At 44.3% G+C, this 15805-nt stretch overlaps 1 pseudogene; it reads right to left on the reverse strand.

The window, feature by feature from the left end:
- Positions 1-6405: 6405 nt before the first annotated feature.
- Positions 6406-15805, reverse strand: part of LOC123240850 — a 51773-nt pseudogene continuing 42373 nt past the window's right edge.

Genomic DNA, 15805 nt, shown 5'->3' on the forward strand with positions numbered 1-15805 from the left:
CCAATGATGATATACTGCAAAAGACAAGAGAATGTTCTATGATGGTTAGAGAGGCAATTCTAGGGCTCAACCTGGACTGGACCTCTTCTGACCATCTAGGCTACTAATCCTTGCGTGACACAAGGATGGCATGAGCCAGTGACAGCTTTGGCCTGTACATGGAGCCCCTCACTATGTGTCCCTTGGAACGTAAGGAAATGTTTTTCCCCTCTGCCTTCCCTTTTTGGAGAAAGTTCCCATAATCAGCACTTAATGCAAGTTGTAAATTAATGTTTCCATCTCCCCAAATAACCTATTAGGTTAATAATTGGAAATTATCAAATTGTTAGGGAACACACTTTGAGAAGTAGGTGAAGTTTAGTGATAAATGACTTATAGCTTGCAGCCTTAATTTACCACAACTGAAATTTGGATCTTGACCCTGGAAATAACCCAGGGCTTTCTGGATTTCCTCCAAAATCTGGGATAAAGAAATTTATCTGTAAAGTGTTGTTATTCAAGTAGTTATAGATGCCATATTAATGTGGACTTTGCAAAAGGGTATTCTTTAATAGAAACATCACATGCCAACTCTGCAAACAACTTAGGGATCAAATTTCCTAAAAGGTTCAATTCCTTTCAGAGGATGATTTCTGGGGATAAAATCTGTTGGCTAAGATACCCAAATGTTAGTGTTTAAGATCAGTTTCTATTGTGCTAATTTTCTCTCTTTGTATCTGGTGTCCTAGTTTTTGCCCCAGTCCTAGGTTCTATCCTTCTGCCTTAGGGATGGATGCTCTCCCTTGTGACAAGTTTGCCAGTCTGGGGAAACAGTCCCTGTTCTCCGAGCCTTCAGGACCCTGGCATTTGCTGCAGAGACACCCCTGAAGACCCTGTGCCCGCAGCTCCTCCTCCTCCTGCTCCCCCTCTCAGATTCTACACCCCTTATCAGCTTGAAGAAGCTACAGAAGATTGAAACCATCAGCCCTCTTCCCTTAGATGTTCAGAAGGGGGGGAGAGGGGAGACGGCATGGGACATCGTGGGACATTGTGCCCGGGAGACAGCATAGAACGTTGTACTCCCATAGTGAAAAGGTTTTCAGGCAAACTATAGGCAGGAAAATTCCTTTGCTTCCACTATGATGGACTAGTGACCTTTGTCATAGATCCTATCAACACTGTATAGCTTATAGTCCTTAGGCAACAGTACCGGGCTATCTCCCCAATACTGTCCAATTGTAATGACATTTAAGAATGATTTCTTTATGATCCAACTCCAGAAGTGGGGAATGTGGAACCTAGAAAGAGTCAGAATTAAAAATCCTGACCCCTGTATGACATTATGGGTCCGACCCTTATATAACATTATGGTGAAATAGAATTATCCACTGGAATCCCAACCTTGCAGACCCCCAGTCTCCAGGGACTGACCTTATCTACCCTGAAGACCTTCCCCTTCTCCCTTTGATCTCTTCCCCTCAGGAATTCACCTTATCTACCTTAGGACATCCCCCTTATCTACAAGATTTCCTAACCTAAGGACATTCCTCTACCCTGTTCCATTCTGACTACTACTCCATAAAAACTCTAGCAGAGGCACAGCTCGGGGTCACTCACCAACTTTAGGTGGGAGACCCTAGCTCTAGCTAGACAATAAAGTCCCTTTGCATCTTGCATTGTTGGTTCAAGACTCATTTACTGGGATACTTCTCCGGGCATAACACTGGGTCCCTCTGGACAAAGTCTGTGTGACCCCACGTAAATGTGGAGTTTGGGACAACTCTGGCAAGTGATTAGAAAGCAGGACACCTTAGGGGAGAGAAGCTTGCCTGGGAGGGAGGCATCTTCCTGGAACACCCACAAGACACTCAGCAGGAGGAGGAGCCCTTCAGGACCTCCAAAGTGATCCCTAACTAATGCCTCTGTCTCTCCACTCACCCGACTTGCCAGGGCTTCAGCCAGGACCAGAAGGTCTCTCCCACCCACAGGCGCCCCCAGGAAGACACAGCAATAGCCCTTTGCTCCTGTCCTCTAAGCAGTAAATCTCTGCTTGTCTCTGGCTCCTTTTCCCAAAGGATTAGAGAGGTTTGCTGGAGCTAAGCCTGGGAGCTCTTTGGTGCTACATTTTACAGGGTTATCACACCCAATGGTGAGGGCGATGACCATGCCAGGAGCTGTGAGCAGGCCCCAGCTGTGACCTCCATTGGCAGAGCTGGCGTCCATGCCACAGACTGCTCCCAGCTCTAACTCTGGGGGGCCTCCTAGTCCCAGAGGCCAGCCCCAAGAGGAGCCCTGCCCTCCAATCACACCCTGGACCAAGACCTGCAGACCCCTCCTCCCTCTTCTCCCTTACCCCTTCCCCCCTTCCCATGGAATACCTCAGCCACTCTCCCACCCTAGACTCCTCCCCAGTTTCCAAACTTCACCCCAGGCTTTGCATTCCTCCTGGGCCTCCACCCACCAGCCCAGGCTTCTCTGAGAGCTCTTCCTCCCCAGGCCTCCACCACTTTCCCTCCCTCACCCTGCTGGGCACTCCTGCCCTCCTCCTGAGCACAAAGGCTGCCAAGAGAAAACTGGGCATCAGCCTTCCTGAGAGGACCCAGCCCTGGGCTGGGAGCTGCTGGCAGCAACTAGATCTAAGGAAAATGGGGATTCTGTCTCCCTTTGTAACTGGAAATCCACAGTTCTTTGGGCTCCGTTTCTCCTGATCTCCAGGACACTTTGGGCTCATTTCTAGTCAGATGAGTTCTCCCCAGCTGATTACTGGGAGCGTTAGGGCTCAGGGAAGGCCCTCCCAGGCCCCAGCGGTGAGCCCCAGACAGCATTCCAGGGACAGAGCATCCAGGAAGTGTCAGCACAAGAGAAAGACCACTGCAGCCAGGAAGCCAGGAGCAGGGGTGAAGCACCTACAGTGGGCCCAGCTGGGCTCAGGATTCCAGGGCAAAAAAAGCCCTAAAGAGGAGATAACAGCTCAGGGAAGACCTATCTGGAATAAGAGCTGGCATTTCTAGATCACCTTCAGCTTTTCAAATCACGGTTTTTTAACCCTAATCTTCAGTCTTAGAATCTCTACATCAGTGGGGGTCTGAAGGCAGGGAAGCAAGACACCTTGTTCTGGCCCTTGGGCACCCCCTCCCCTTCTAGTCAGGACGTTTTACAGGAAATCACCAAGGAGAACCCAGGAGTCCCAGGGAAACTTTCCCCGAGAGTAAAGGACCCTGATGGGTTCAGTGTATCACATAGCAACTGAAATTCACACCCTAGTATCCTGTTGCCATGGAGGCACGGCCTGTCGGAGTTGTGCTCCCGGGTTATGTCCTTTCCAGCCTGCATCTGGAGCTGCCTGGCTCCCAAGCAGCAGGACATTCAGAGGGTTCATAACTTTGGGGTGATTTGGGCGTGTCTATGGGTCAGTCCCAAGGTAGCACAGGCAGGAGTTAGTCCCTGCCCAGAAGTCCAATAAAAAAAGAGACCCCGAGGCTCTCCGCGGTCCATGGATCCACTCTGCCTGGCGCTAGGAGCTTTAACCTAGGGACAGGGGTGAAGCGCCCAGTCCCTCCTCCTCTCCATTCTATCCAGTCCCCATCCCATCCCCCTCCACAATCCACGCCCTCAACCTCTGGGCCCCTCCCACCTTTTCCTCGTCTTCTTTTAAATGCTGGCCCTTTCCTGCAGCCCCCATTCCATCACTTCATAAACTAATGAATTGTCCTTTCACTTAGCCGGTGAGCGAGTTCCTCTCTGGTCGGCTAACTAGAGAAGCTGGTCCCATCTTTGGAAGTGTTGCGGAAGGTGTGGACAGTAGTTACTCTAGATCTCCTCTTTCCCAGAAGCCTCTGCCCTGCCCCTACACCTGGAGGCCGACCTTACCCCTCTCTCTTCCCTCCCCGCCCCCTCCGGTCTCTCACCTCCACACCAAACTCCTCCTCCTTGGGAGCCAGAAAGGAAATGGAGTTAACCAGCCCTGACCTTGTCTGTGCTCCCTTAGTTTGGGAGATTTCTGTCTTGTAGGCTTCAAGATGACAGAAAAGAGATCTAGGGACTCCTCGGATCCGAATTCCAGGCTGTCTTTTGACCATAAAGCACACTGTGGAACTCAAAAATATTCTCTTCCCCTCTCCCCCCCACTTTGCTGTAAAGGAGTGAGGAAGATTATCTGCGCTGGCCAGGCTCCCTGAGGGTACCCAGATCCAGGCCCGGGTAGTGTGACCATCCTCAGGGTCTCTCTACAGGAGGATCAGAGAAAAGAGCCTCTGGAAGAAGGAAAAGACAGACCTCCACCTTGTGCTTAGCTCCTCCCTCTTGCTACGGTGGCTCCCGCTATTCCCAGATTCTCAGCCTGCCCAGGCTACTTCAGCACCCAAGCCGGAGGACAGCTCCTCCTTAAGCTGAATGCAGTCTGGCCTCTGAGCAATCTCTGGAATATCCCAGCCTGGGTTTTGATCAGAGAATTGAACTAGGAATGAATTTCTTGGGCCTGAGCCTATTCAGAGCCCTGGAGAACAAATCAAGTTTTAGACCCCTGTGGGGCCAAAGGAGATGTGGCAGCTTCCACTGGCCCCTAATGGGCACCCTGGCCCAGGGAGATGGGCTTAATATTCACCTTAGTTCCACCTCCAGCCCCCTTCTGGCAGGCAAAGTTGAGGAAGAAGATGAAGATCTGGGAGGTGAGGAGATTGCTCCCTCCTGTCCCCAGGCCAGACTTTCCCTGTCACCCCTGGAAAGCCCCTCAGAAAGGGGGGCTGTGAGGCCCCCAAGGGGACCTAAGGATGAGAGCCTCCTGGTGGCATTAGACCTCTGTCTGGGCTTGACGTCATTTATGTGTGGAAATGATGAAATGGGTTTGGGGGAGAACAGAAGGTAATTGCCTTGAGTCTCTCATTTTAATCCTTTGCCTTTGAGCCTGATGCCTGGGACCAAGTATTAAATGTCTGCTGGGCTCCATCTGTTCCCAGGACCACTTGGCTTCCCCTATAAACTGCAATGACTGTTCTAACTCAGGAGCATCAAGTGCCATCCAGGTCCCTGTACCCGGTCATTTCCATAGGTTTTTGTTGTTGTTTTACTTTTACCAGTGCCTACACATCATGTTTTATACTGAGGCAGGGTCTCTACAGAACCTGGGTCTCTCCTGAAGGGGAGCTACACCTTGGGGCACTGGGACAAGCACAGACCTCCTCCAACACCTCCATTCTACTTTCCCTGAACAGGGAGATAACTGAGAGTTAGGATGTCTTTAAGACCAAGATAACCTTTATTTTTTGTTATTAATTTAATTTTTTAGAATATTTCCCCTTGGTTACATGATTCATGTTCTTATCCTCCCCCCAAATCCCTCCCCTTCCCGTAGCTGACATGCAATTCCACAAGATAACCTTTATTAAGCAAGGTCAAGCATGTCAATAGGAACAAATTGTTTTAGTTCCAAAAAAACAAAGTTTAGCTTCCAAATGGCCATCTATTTACTTTTTAGTGAAGAGAGTACCAGAAGGACCTGGAAGGGGTGGATCCAAGGAGGGATCTGGGGTGCTACGGATGGAAAGTTCTTAGGGATGAGGAGACACATACCCAAGTGCAGGGGGGGAACAAAGATATATCTCTGGTACATTGTTTTAGCCTAAGAGGATACAATTCTTTAGTGTCAAGATGGGGGCCAGGTATCCCATAATTGTGGCTGTGATAAACTCAGTCAGAGATAGTATGGGATCCAAGTCTGGGACTAGACAAAGCAGAGAGAGCCTGAGAGTTGGTATGGAATGAGCCAGGGGCTGTGTAGCCTAGTATCCCAGGACTGTTTCCATGATTACCATAGCCAAGTTGTTACTTTCTTTTGTTTTTTTTTATTGAGTAGTTTTCCTTTACCAATTACATGTAATATCAATTTTCCATAAGAATTTTCTGAAATTATAAGATCCAAATTGTCTCCCTCCCTCTCTTCTCTCTCCCTTCTCAGAGATGGTAAACAATTTGATCTGGGTTATACATGTATTCTCATGTAAAACATATTTCCATGTTTTTCATTGTTGTAAGAGAACATCCAAATAAAACCAAAAATAAATTAATGTGAAGGATAGAATGCTTTGATCTCTGTTCCAGCTCCAAAAGTTGTTTCTCTGGAGGTGGATAGCATTCTCTGTCATAAGCCTTTCAAATAGTCCTGGATCATTGTATTGCTGAGACTAGCTAAGTGTAACCAAGTTGATCAACTCACAATATGGCTGTTTCTGTGTATTATTTCACTCTGTATCAATCAGTTCAAGTATCAAGTCTTACTAGCTCTTTCTGAATCCTGCTCATCATTTCTTAAACACATCAGTATCCTGTTACCTTCATAAACCACAGTTTCCCCAACCATTCTCCAATTGATGGACATCAGCTCAGTTTCAAATTCTTTGCCACCACAAAAAGCTGGTATAAATATTTTTGGACAGGTAGGTCCTTTCTTCTTTTTCTTTTAAATATTTCTGAAAAAAAAAAAAAGAGCAGCTGAGTGGTTCAGTGGATTGAGAGTCAGGCCTAGAGATGGGAGATCCTGGGTTCAAATCTGGCCTCAGACACTGACAAGTCAAGTCACTTAACCCCCTTTGCCTAGACCTTACTCTGCTTTAGAACCAATACACAGTATTGATTCTAAGATGGAAGGTAAGGGTTTTTTAAAAATTTTCTTTGGCTTACAGAGGTAGTATTGGTATAAGTGGATCAAATGTATCCACAGTTTTAGAGCACTTGGGCAAAGTTCCAGATTGCCCTACAAAATGGTTGAGGCAGTTCACAACTCCACCAACAATGCCTTACTATCCCAAATTTGCCACATCCCCTCCAGCATTTATCACTTTCCTTTACTAGCAGTATGAGGAGCTACCTCAGAATTTAATTTGCATTTCTCTAATCAAGAGGGATTTAGATTATCTTTTCATATGATTATTGATAGCTTGATTTCTTCTTCTAAAATCTACATATTCAGATCCTTTGACAACTTGTCAATTGGGGAATGGCTTGTATAGGTATAAATTTGACTTACTTCCCTAAATGTTTTAGAAATGAGACATTATTAGAGAAATTAATTTCTTATAAAATTTCTCCCAGATTGTTGTTTCCCTTCTAATTTGGTTACATTGGCTTTGTTTGTACAAACCTTTTTAAATTTAATATAGTCAAAATTATTCACTTTCCATATTATATTGTTCTCTATCTCTTATTTGGTCATAATTTATTCCCTGATCTATTCTATATTCTCCTAATTTACTTAAGAGTACCACTCATGTCTAAATCATACACCCATTGATCATCTCTTGGTATAGGGTATGAGATTTTGGTCTATTCCTAGTTTCTGCTACCCTGTTTTTCCGGGGAGGGGGGAGGGGAAGGGATTCCAGCAATTTTTGTCAAATACTGAGTTCTTATTCCAAAAGCTGGGATCTTAGAGTTTACCAAATATTGGATGGCTGAGGTCATTTACCCCCAATCTATTCCACTGATCCATCATTGTATTTCTTAGTCAATACCAGATTCTTTCAATGATTGCTACTTTATACTACAATTTGAAATCTGGTACTGCTAGCCCATCTTCCTTCACATTCTTTGTCATTAATTCTCTTCTATCTGGACTGAACCACCTAAATAAATTCCTATTCTAACACTTGTTATTCTTGACCTTTTGTTCTTCCAGATGAATTTTCTTATTAGTTTTTTTTAAGAAGGCAAAGAAATGGAAGCAATAACAGATTTCATACTCTTGGTCTCAAAGATCACTGCGGATGGTGACTGCAGCCTTGCCATTAAAAGACACTTACTCCTCATAAGGAAAGCTATGGCAAATCAGGAGAGTAAAGGAAGAAGCAGAGACATCACATTGGCAATAAAGGTCTCTGTAGCCAAGGGTATGATTGTTCCAATAGCAAGGTATGATTGTGAGAGTTGGACAATAAGGAAAATTAATTGCCTGAGAGATGACACTTTCAAATTGTGGTGCTGGAGAAGTCAAAGAATGCTCTGGACTACCATGAGATCAAATCAGTCAATATTTAAAGAAATTAGTTCAGAGTATTCATTGGAAGCCCATATGCTGAAGTTGAAGCTTCAGGTCTTTCACCAGATAATGAAAAGGGAGAACTCATTGGGAAATAACCTTGACTTTGGGGAAAATTGAAGGAAAAAAGAAAAGGACCTGAGAGAGGAGGAGGTGGGGGTGCTTGGACAAACTTTGAGAGAGAATGGACAATAGAAGGGCAGAGTGTACGATGGTCCATGAGGTCACACAGAGTTGAACATGATTTAATGTCTAAACAGTAAGGTTTCAAATATGATTTTCTTCCTATCAGTCTTGCCATGAGTAGGGCAAGGACTATCATCAATATCTTTCAGATGAAGAAGCAGTGAATTGACTTGACTAAACCAGTGATGGGCAAATGTGATGGGCAAACTTTTAAAGAGGGGGCCAAAGGAAAGGAAATGCTTATGTCAGTCTGTTTCTAAGGCAACTCTTTCTTGAAGTCTCATTGGATTGTATCCTACTCATTGTATTCGTCAGATTAGGCCGGATAGAACATTTTAGGGGGCTATAGTTTGCCCATAATTGGACTAAGGCGATCATGCAACCAAAGAGCTATAGTATTCTGGAGTGGAAAGAAACCTCTACAGCCAGCTAGTCCAGTCCCTACATAAAAGAATTCTCTCACTGAGACAAGTGGTCATCTCAACTCTGCTGGAAAACCTTCAAAGAGATGGAGCTCCACTATCCTGAAGGAGGCCTCTTTCACCTTAGGGCATTTCTACTTTTTAGGAAGTTTTCCTTGCATCAAGCCTCAATCTCTTTGTACCTTATATTCATTATTCCTAATACCGCCCCCTGGAGGCCACCAAAATGAGGCTAATCCTTCTTGGCCAAAAAATAGGAAAATATTTCCTAACATTTGTGTATCTCTTGGCCAGTTAGAAAAACAAGAGGGAGGGACTATAGTTTGTTGATGATCCTGAAAGTTTCTCAGGAAAATTTTCAAGCTATTTCCACCTTGTTACCTTTGGCTGATCAGGCAACAGGAAAAGGTCGATTTGGATTAACTGAGGTACAAAAACCATCTCCTCCAGGAGTCCCTGAAGGTCCCTTTAAGTGTCCAGATGCCATGTATGCACTAGACAAGAAGTACAGCTTCCTCTTCCATGAAATTTCCTTGCTTTACATTCCACTTTGAGGCTCGCAGAGCAGAAGCAACCAAGGGTTTGATGGTATGGATTCTTGAATCTTAGAACAGCTCAGAGATGAGAATTGAGGGGGTCGAGGTTTCATAGGAAGAGGTATTGGCTAGGAAGCCAGAAGTTTCTTTCATGAAAAAGCTTTAGGCTTTAAAGATATCAGGAGAGGGCTGTCAGGCAGAACAAGCAGAGACGGCACATTACAAAAAGGACTAGATCCAGAAAATCAAAGTGGCGATCTCCTTTTTAACAAATGGGATTTGATCTCATTTGACTCCTATAACAAGAAGTATATTAGATCTTCTCATATAAAAATAGATAATAGTGTTGTGGGGAGCTTGAGGTGAAAACTCCCTTTGCAAGAATGCAAGATTCATAACTTAGCTTAGAAATAAAAAGAGAAATTTATTAATTTTGAATTCATGTTGAATTTGACTGGAAGGACAGCATGGATGGAAAGCTGCCTCCCAGAGGACATAGAGTCTGGGGTCTTTATACTCTTCACAACAGGTGACAGGCAACTTCAGGAGGGGATGCACTCAGGCATGGTGTGGGAGGATGGTTGGTCAACGGACCAGGGTCTGCCTGAAGACATAGGGGGTGACCCTCATAGTTTAGGGGACAGATAGATGTCCTAGATATGACGGATGGTATCAAGGCATAGCCTGGAGATATATCTCTATGTCTATCTCAAAACCTAAAGGACAAATCTTCTCAGGATCTTATCAGATGTTTAGGGTTGGTAGTCACAAGGATGTAAGGGGGCTTAAAGTTTGACCTAAAATACTTCTATAATTTGGGGGTACGATGTCCCATGCCATCTCCCCCCTCTCCAAATCTAGGGAAAAGGGGCAATGGTCTCAGGCTTCTGTAGCTTCTTCATAGCTGATAAGGGGCGTCGGGTCTCTGAGAGGGAAAGAGAGGGGCTGTGAGCATAGGATCCTTAGGGACGTGTCCTCAGTGAATGCCTGGTTCTAGTAGCTGGGGACCTGAAGGCTTAGAGATCTGAAGGACTCATCCAGTTACTGTTTCCCCTGACTGGCAGACAGGTCACAAGGGGGAAGAGTCAGTCCATAAGGCAGAAGTGTAGCAGCCAGGACTGGGGCAAAAACTAGAGCAACAGATATAAACAGAGAAAACTAGTACAATAGAAACTGATATTAAATATTAGCATTTGGGTACCTTAGCCCACCGACTCCATCTTCAGAAATCATCTTCTGACAGGAACGGATCCCTTTAGGAAACTGGATTCCTAAGTTGTTTGCAGAGATGATAAGTGATGTTTCTGTTAAAGAATATCCTTTTGTAAAGCCCACATTACTATGGCATCTAAAAACACCTAAGTAACAATATTTTACAGATGAATTTCTTTACCCCATATTCTGGAGGAAATCCAGAAAGTTCTGGGTTATGTTTCCAAGCTCAAGATCCAGACTTCAATTGTGGTAAATTAAGTTTGCAAAAGCAAGTCATTTATTAATAAATTTCACCTACTTCTCAAAGTCTTTTCCTTAACAATTTGATAATTTTCGATTATTAACCTACCAGGTTGTTTGGGGAAATGGAAGCTTTAATTTTACAATTTGCATTATGTGCTGATTATGGGGATTTGTCACAAAGGAAAACACAGACAGGGAAAAGATTTCCTCATGTCCCAAAGAACAAATAGTGAGTGGCTTCATGTACAAGCCAAAGTTGTCACTGGCTCATGTCATCCTTCACTCAAGGATTAGCAGCCTAGAAGGTCAGGAAGGTCCAGTTCAAGTTGAGCCCTAGATTGCCCTTCTAACTATCATAGGGCCTTCTCTCTATCCTTTGAGTACTTCGTCACCATTGGATCCCAGAAGCCATTTTTCCATGCATGGCAAGTTGTAAATTACCCATTACAGCTCAGAGAAGTTCTGCTTATTAGCACTCCACCCCCAAAAAATTTCCATATACCTTGAACAAGCCTTTCTCATCCTACAGGGCTGATAGAAATTATCCCTAAGTTAAAGATCCGATTATAAGATCAGAACATCTATCTGTTATCTCTTTCTCTCTCTCTCTCTCTCTCTCTCTCTCTCTCTCTCTCTCTCTCTCTCTCTCTGTCTGTCTCTCTCTCTCTTTCTATCTCTCTCTCTCTCTTTCTATCTCTCTCTCTCTTTCTATCTCTCTCTCTCTTTCTATCTCTCTCTCTTTCTATTTCTCTCTCTCTCTCTTCTCCCTTTCTCTTTTTCTTTCCTTAGGACCAACTACATTACTGCCTTCTGCTTTACTTCTACTTATTACCATCACATTTTATATCTCCTTTAAGTTAATTTTCATTTTTCTATATCTTCCTTCTTGACTACCCTCCATTTTCTTTTACTCTAAGATTTGGGTTTTGAAAATGCTGATATTTGCTAATATTATCTTAGCAACCTGAATGAGTTACTCTTCTATAATGTCTGATTTACTCTCTTTTATAGTGGATAAAAAGAATTAAAGTGGCACTTCACCCAAAAGACAATGGAGGAATTAATTAATGGATTGATTAATGAATTAATAAAAAGTACTGTCGAGCCCTTATGATGTACAAAAACAATTTGCTAAGTGCTAGGGTTACTAAAAGAAAAGCAAGCAAGTCCTTGCCCTCAAGGTGGAATTCATGCTAATAGGAATTTCAGCTTCAAGTTAGAAAAATCCAATGGTCTACAGGATACAGAGGAAAAGCAGATGGCAATGAATCTTCTTTAAGGTAATTTCAGTTGATAAAATCATATGTATGGGGGCAGCTGTGTAGCTCAGTGGATTGAGAGCCAAGCCTAGAGATGGGGGTTCCTAGGTTCAAATCTCACCTCAGACACTTCCAGTTGTGTGACCCTGGGCAAGTCACTTGACCCCCATTGCCTATCCTTACCACTCTTCTGNTCTCTTTCTATTTCTCTCTCTCTCTCTCTCTCTCTCCCTTCCCCCCTCTCTCTGCCTCTTCCCTCTCTCTCTCTCTCTCTCTCTCTCTCTCTCTCTGTCTCTCTCCTTCTGTCTCTCCCTCTTTCTCTCTGTCTCTCTGTCTGTCTGTCTCTCCCCCTCTGTCTCTCTCTCTCTCTCTCTGTCTCTCTTCCCTCTCTCTTTCTTTCTCTGTCTGTCTCTGTCTCTCTGTCTCTCTCTCTTCCTTCAAACACTCTGCTTAAAAAGCAGAACACAACTTCTGTTCTCCCTTCACAAATCTGCATCCCCAAGCTTTATGGACTTTAGATCAAAGGCCCTCTTTCTTCCGTATTCAACCCCAACATACCTCTTAACCTTCTCTGACTTGCCTTTACCATCACCAGTCAAATAAACATTCCATTCGGTATCACTGCAATTTCTAATTGATACCCCAAAAGAATCCTGATTTAAAGGATTACATCATTGAAACACTGTATCTTAGCCTAGAACTCATCAGTTATAAATTTCAGTTCATAGTACAAATTGGTAAACTGAGGAAACCACTTAGGATTGAACAAAATCTATGCTACAGTCAGGTTTACAATGAGCTTTTGTTTATATCCAAACAATGCTTAAAATACATGTTTTAGCAGCAATTCACAACAGTCATATTTTTTTTTTAACCCTTAACTTCTGTGTATTGTCTCCTAGGTGGAAGAGTGGTAAGGGTGGGCAATGGGGGTCAAGTGACTTGCCCAGGGTCACACAGCTGAGAAGTGTCTGAGGCTGGATTTGAACCTAGGACCTATAGTCTCTAGGCCTAACTTTCAATCCACTGAGCTATCCAGCTGCCCCCAAGTCATATTTTTAAAAGAATACCATAAAGCATTTAGTATTACAGGTTCTATTTTAAATTTACAGATTAGGAAACTGTTTCCTCCTAATATTCATAACTTGCACAAGTTCTCAGGGCTTCATCAGCTCTTTACTGTCTTTTGTTAGTATAAATTGTTCACTGTTTGTTTTTAACCTTTTAAGTGCTGTAAACCTTAAAGCAAGCCTTTTGACAAGGAGGCTGGTCATCCATTTTCAAGAGCAGGAAGGGCATTAGTCAACCTGAATGTGCCAAAATGAAAACCATTTAGGATCATTTTAAACAAAACCCCATTTCTGGTAAGTTTAAACACTTAAATTCATTTTTTCCTTAAATCTCTTAGGATGGAAGGATAGAAAAACCTGTTTCACACAACTGATCCATGGCTTTTCCATACAGACTGAAGTTTCCCTGTCCAACAAACATAATTAAAAGGAGGATGTTATTTTCTAAACCCACACATATACATGATCGTGATTTTGAAATAAAATGCCAACAGAAAACTATAATAGAGAGATTTAAGCATTACTTTCTTGTGGCTAGCAGACAGGGAGAGGAGATTTTTTTTTTTTTAAATCAGGACTTCTCTATCTCTCTTTGCCCAAAAACAGAGGATAATTGATGTGGGAAGCCAATAAGAGAATAGATAAAAATCTGAGACTTCTCTTTTGACCCCTTTTGTGATCCTTGTGATTTCTTGTTGAAAAGTATTGTGACCTTATTGAAAAGCTTTAAGTTCCTAGCAAACCTGAATTTAAAGGGTTAACACTGTTAACACAGTAAGGAATGATGCTGCCTGGTATAGCCAAGGCCAAAATCTTAGTGGGGGCAATTCGACCCTGAGAGGGATACTCCCCAACTTGGCTTCCTGATAAGAAACCAGTCAAAATTCAGCCTTGGCCTTGGTCTATTCTGAAGCCAATGTTTTGTGTTTTGATGTGACATAATTTGTAACTTCTGCGCATCTGCAAAGTTTCGGGGGGGGGGTTCTTTTATGTGAAATGAGTCTCGAAACATATATAATAAACTCCATGCTCCTGGAGCCAGAGCTGGAAGCATGAGGTAAAAGACATTTCCCTTGTCCTGTCCTTATTTCCTTATCAACTAAAGTGTCCTTATCAGATTATCAGAGATGATAGAGAGATCTCCACAAACTGAGACTAGGCCATTAGCAAATTGGGAAAAAAAAAAGGCTCAGTTTTAAGTGTCAGACAAGTAAAAATCCCCAAAGTTAGGGGTGTCTCACCAGTTCTAATTGTCTGCTGCTGTGATGGGAGATGGGCACAGGCTGTGTCAGGGCTTCCATGGCTCTGAGTTTTGGGGCTCTGTACAGCTGCCTGTCCACAGACAAAGCCGCCTCCGGGGTCGGGGTGAGGGTAGCTAGAAGCAGCTGCACTCCTTTGTTCCTAGTGAGAAAAAAAACTTGTGTTAATATGAAAGCAGGAGTTGGGAGATTAAAATCTAGTTTCTGCAGTTTGTGTCTTCGTCTGGAGCTGAATGGCTACTAAAATGGAAATGTAGGGCAAGGATTCCTCGTCCACTCGCTGGGTCTAAGTTGGTAGGTTTGCTCAGGGTTCGTGGAGAGGCCTTGATGCTCCTCTTTGTCCTGAGTAACCTCTTTCACCAAGTAACGATCAGAATGTGGAGAAGTGGGAGCCCAGGGAGGGACAAAGCTAAAAGGAGAGAGGCTTCTGTCCCTGTGAAATGCGGCCCGTTGCCACCCGGCGTTAGAATTTACGGCATCAAAAAGCCAAATTCCTCATTTTTTCATAATGATTGCTCAGCCATCCAACATGAGAAAATAAACCCAGCGGAAATTTTGCTCGGGCTGCCTAGGCTTGATCTGGTCCCTGCGGGACGGGCCTTCGAGGATGCTTTTCCCCCTTGTCTAGTTGGGTCAGCCAGTCCTTGTCGGGCGCCAACCTCAGGCTTGACAGCCACTCTGGTCCTGAGGCTTCCCAGACGGGAGGGAGAAAGTCCGGCTCAGCCGCTACCCAAAGAAGGGTACAAGCAGGCTAGGCCTGACTTTTAAAAAAAGTTTTTTTCTCCAAGTTGTAAGTATGCACCTCCAAAGGGGAATCTCAGGATATGCTCTGCCCTTGCCCCATTTAGATGGGGAATGGCCAATTCCTCACTGAGGGCCAACAACATTTATCACTCAGCTCAGCACTGAGGCAGGTGTGTCTCCTCTACACTGGAACATCTCCCAGTAAGGTCAGAGGGCACGAGAGACCCCAAATCCAAAGGCCCGACCAACCTCTGGGGTCGATGGGAGAGAGAGAGCAAAAGAGGTCCCACAAAGATGTCATCCCCAAAATGGGGGGTTTCAGGAGTCCAAGAAAGGCCCCTTCCTACCTGAATCCGGGGTGCACAAGCAGCTTTCTTCGGGAGAGCCAAACGTGTTGGGTGCCAAAATGTTGTGGGGGGTTTGAGGTGAACTTCCTTTGCAAGAACGCAAGACGCCAAAACTCAGCCTAGAAATAAACAGAGAAATGTATTAATTTGGAACTCACGTTGAATTTGGCTGGGAGGAAAGCCTCCCAGAGGACATCAAGTCTGGGGTCTTTATACTCTTCACCACAGGTGATAGGTGACTTCAGGAGGAGGAGCACTCAGGTGCAGTATGGGGGCCCAGGAGGGGGGGGGCGAACCTCATAGTTTAGGGGACAGATAGACATCCTAGATACATCTCAATGGTATCAAGGCGGAGCCTGGAGGTGTATCTCTAGGTCCATCTCAAAACCTAAAGGAGGAATCCTCTCAGGGTCTTATCAGATGTTTGGGGCTGGTAGTCACAAGGATGTAAGGGGGCAAAGGAATTTTCCTGCTTACAGTCTGGCCTGAAACACTTCTATAATTTGGGGGTAAGAC

Source organism: Gracilinanus agilis, chromosome 3 (genome assembly GCF_016433145.1).
Source record: "Gracilinanus agilis isolate LMUSP501 chromosome 3, AgileGrace, whole genome shotgun sequence".
Lineage (NCBI taxonomy): Eukaryota > Metazoa > Chordata > Mammalia > Didelphimorphia > Didelphidae > Gracilinanus > Gracilinanus agilis.